At 35.6% G+C, this 4485-nt stretch overlaps 1 long non-coding RNA gene across 1 annotated transcript; it reads left to right on the top strand.

Moving 5' to 3' along the window:
• Positions 1 to 548: 548 nt before the first annotated feature.
• Positions 549 to 1922, top strand: LOC146979700 (uncharacterized). The gene is made up of 4 exons (XR_015036807.1): positions 549 to 1168; positions 1450 to 1559; positions 1681 to 1761; positions 1857 to 1922. It is a non-coding gene; the product is annotated as an uncharacterized LOC146979700 (long non-coding RNA).
• The last annotated feature ends 2563 nt before the right edge of the window (positions 1923 to 4485 follow it).

Below are 4485 nucleotides of genomic sequence, written 5' to 3'. Positions count from 1 at the left end.
TTGTGTCTAAGAAACACAATGTGTGTCTGTCTCATTCCAGCGAACATGTGCCACCAACTTTGTTTACATGAACTAACCATGCCCTGGCGAACCTTGCTTACGTCATCATGTAGTGGATCCATAACTACACTCTAAAAAGTGTGACTGGGCTAAATTAATATTTACAAAATAAAAACTAGTAACCTATAGGCTACATGAAAAAAATGACTTTGTGCAGTTTGGTATATTATTATGTTGATTTAATCAAATTTGAACTATTTATCAATCGCATTTTACTCATTTTTGTTTGAATAATATCAGCTCAAAATCACTGAGTAAGATTTAATTATATTTTATCAGTAAAGTCAACAAAGTCGAAAAATTAATAAATTCTACTCAATGGGAACTCTTTGGTGTTAATCGCCGTAGCTACACTTCCGCCTGAGGCACCACACCAAACATATCTGCCACAGCCAACACCGTCTTGTCTGTCATCTGCTCAAGGTAAGAAGCTTCAATAAAGACACTTTATTACTACGTTGCTCCAGCAGTTGAACACTGTTTTGCGTTACCGCAAGTTATCTAACAAGTTTAACAGCATTGTATTAAGTTTAATATCGCGATTCAAAATCGGAGCTTCACCCCTCCCCCGCTTTTACCCTCTAAAGACGCTAACGGTCGAGCGAGAAGGCACACGTTTTGTTGAGGAGTGAGTAAATAAGAGTTTATTTATTGCACCCTGTGTCGGTTGTACTGTAGCCTACTGTACTGGGGTGGGGGGTATCGGTAGCTGCGACACGTGTAAACACTGCAGCATTTTTTCAGTCTTTCTTTCTATTTAATCACTTTGTCTGGCATTATGTTTACAGGGCGTCATGCTCTGGTATTTTTTGATAGAGGCTTGTGTGTTACCTGGTCGCAAAATGTTTTTTCCTACTATGGCCACGCCAAGACTCGCCTTTTAAATGTATTTTATAAATTTTTTTATTGGCACAAAAAATTCTGGTCACAAAATTATATTATTATCCTGTTATCATGTGAATAGGTGATGACCGTGTGGCAGTCTATCACAAGCAGACATAAAAACAAACATGTTGTTGTTTTTTATCCCCCTCCAGGGCCTGAGGAACAGAAAACATATGTTATGATTGCCATCCAAATAATTATGGACCTTACTGTACATAGAAAAGTAAGTCTAAACTTTTATTACTCGTTTAGTTTATTTTCATGTATCACCCCCTCTGAGTTTGTGCTTAAAATATCAATTTAAATTTAAATGACTTAAAGCTATGCATTTCTTAGATGCACGCATAATCAGCAATTCAAGACCACTGTAGGCTGTGTATTGCAATTGTGATTTGTCAACTATTTGATATAAAATAAGTTATCGTCATCTCATATATCATGTTTTTGGGTATTTTCAAGATCAAATATGGTTTACAGGCTACATCATTTGTCGTTCATATGCAGGATGAGTTTCACAGAATCACATGTCCAAGCTGGATGAATACTCTCTTCTGAACCTCCACCATTCAAAGGGCGGGACCATGGGACTGAGGTGGCAGACTATCCTACTGAAGGTATTGTAACTTTGACCATGTGTTTTTTTAATTTATATTTATATTAAATCTACAGGAGGACATGTTAGCCTGTGACTGTATGCATAACTTTTTAATTTCAGACATTTGTATGTTATTTCAGGCTCCTACCATCAACATAACCAGAGACATTGTTATTGTCCGATGTTGTACCCTGGGGATTCAGCTCCTTAAAGAGTATGATGTAAGTTGAACATACATTTTAATATGTAAAGAAGTCTGTCTCTGTCTCTCTGCTGTACAGTCTAAAATACAAAATGTTCTTGTTATTATACGTAGGATGAAGACAGTGTGGCAAGCGATGAAAATCAACAGCATCCAAACTAATCTGTCAGAAGACCTGAGAACATCGGAACAAAGGTCCTAACAGCTCTGGGTAACTTTCCAAAGGCTTGTGCCATGCTCATTGGCTTGACGCATAGTGAATCTTGCCTATCCCAAGGAGCTCAGGTACACTTCTGAAGCCTTTCAGAAACACAGTCCACTTTCACATAGGCAGACACACAAGTGGTTGTTGTTCTCCAGAAATATTTTATCACTCTGCTTGCAGGCCTCATAGCTCCAGAAAATTTGGAAATATACATATACGTCTGTTTTATCTGATGTAGTTGTTGATGTTTCAAAGATTGCAGATGGTCTGTATGTAATTGTTAAGTCACTGTCAAATGGTTTACTTCAATGCTTTGCCTGAGTTTCAGTGCTGTAGTTCTAGTTTGTCATAGTCATTTGAGGGGAGGGTTATAATTTTAAGGACTCAATATTGGCATAACTTGCTGCTGTGTTGCATGGGATGTTGCATGTTTTAATGGAGGAATTTGGTTTGGACATAATGATTTGGGTGCCACTTTAGTTAATGAAGAACCAAGCAAAAGTACCTGACCTTTATCCCAGACTTGAGCCAGTCAGCACAGGGATGTTTTGATTTCTTTTAATTGTTAAAAAACATATTTGCCTTTTTTATAATTTCAGCAAACATTTTAAAGGCTTTTGCAGTTTAAAAAAACTTACCGTGAATCACACCCAAAAGTCCTTCTGTGCATGCAACAGCAACAAGTTATGGGCAGAGGTCAAAGGTCATTCTGCACTTTATATTTACATTTATAGATCTCTCTGATCTTTCCTTGTGAACATGAGACCACTTGAGAATTAGCTTTGATCAAAATACATAATAAACAGATTGTCAGCATACATATCCTTATTGTATACATTATGTCTGTTTTTCTATACTGCCTTCCTCTCTATGTCTTTGTATTTTTGCATTTTACCAAAAAGAAATCTTTTTGAAAAATGTTAAAATGTGTATGTAAACAAAGCTGCATAAATAAATGTTTACCTGCTGTTTTCCTACATGGTAATTTGTTAACTGACTTTCAGTAAATTCTTGCAACAAGAAGACATGGTATTGAGTAGATTCAACATAAATAAATTATGGCAACAAAGTGACAATTAATAACATTAAATAGATTTTAAGTCATGTGGTACCAATTATAAGTTGATATAACTTATTTCATTTATTTAATCCAAATCATTCTTAACCAAATATTTAGAAAGATAGCCTCAATTTCACACATAAAATTAGTGAATATAAAGCATTATCATCCACATATTTAGTAAATCTAAATCAATTCCACCTAATTAATTAGTAAATCTAAATCACTTTATCACAGATATTTGGTAAATCTAACTTAATTTTCTTCAGATACCTAGTAAATATTTATTCAATAATTTTGTTTAAATTTACTTAATTAAATCAATAGTTTTTTATCAAAGTTGAAGTAATTAAATTCTATTCAATTATATTAATTGTCACTTTGTTGCCTTAATTTTCTTAAGTAGACAATGGTCAAACTTTTTTGAGTGTACAATATTTGATAAACAGAATTGGCAACAGAATTGCCCTCTGGGATTAATAAAGTTGATCAAATCAAATTAAATCAAATTGATCAAAATGTCCAAAATACTACAACGTCTGGAGTAGGGTGACCAGATGGCCCGCTTTGTGTGTGATTTCATGCATTTCTGTCTCTTTTCAAGCATCACACAAATTGAGACCTAGTCCTGCATAATTGGTTGTCCCACACAACATCGCCCCCAGCAGTGTGAAGAAGCCATGCACCTGCATTGCCGATATGCCAGCACTCTGGGCTCTGTTTATAGAGTCTGCCAGTAAACCTATTAGCAATTTTAGCACTTGTCTAAAAGTAAATATGTTTTTTGAATACCTCAAATAAGGTAGACCTTATTTAAGGTATTTTACAAAAATCCCATTCAAAAAACATATTTACTTTTAGACAAGGGTTAACAAAAGCTTAAGCGGGTTTTGTCCAATGACATAAAACACGTCAGTAAATATCCTACTTGCAAATTTTTAAGCTTTTACGTGTTGTAAAAAAGGCTGTTTCTAACAAGTTGCTCAAAAGGACTACAAACCACCTCTGTGGGTGTCCCACTTTGTCCCTCACAAACATACCCCTTGTCCCTTATTGGGGCCTGGTCACCCTAGTCTGGAGTCAGGTAAGACGGAAAGGGTTGTGCACTCAAAACAGGTAGAGAGAGCTGTTAGCGCTCTTCCGCTTACTATATAGCAGCTTAAATGATTGACTCAATCAAAAGAAATGGAAACGGGGCTTAACAACGAATAAAAATGTCTGCTACACTCCCTACCATCATCCTATGGACATTATGCTTCATGCAGCCATTGGTGTACAGTAGACTAATGAACAGATAGGGGTTATCCAGCTCAGAAATTATTTTAAGCCTTTATCTGTCACTCAGGTTCTTTGTTAACTCTCTTGGGCTCTCACTTCTTAGTAGTAGCAACAAAATCAAATCATCTCCATTAATAGACACCTTTGTCAAACCTAATATCTTAACTCTTCAGCTTTATGCAAATCAACAGTTCTTGTAA

The sequence above is a fragment of the Trachurus japonicus genome, chromosome 10 (genome assembly GCF_045865225.1).
Source record: "Trachurus japonicus isolate A0001 chromosome 10, Traja_1.0".
Taxonomy (NCBI): Eukaryota; Metazoa; Chordata; class Actinopteri; order Carangiformes; family Carangidae; genus Trachurus; species Trachurus japonicus.
Note: the sequence above shows the minus strand (reverse complement) of the source record. Positions and strands in the feature narration are given on the sequence as shown.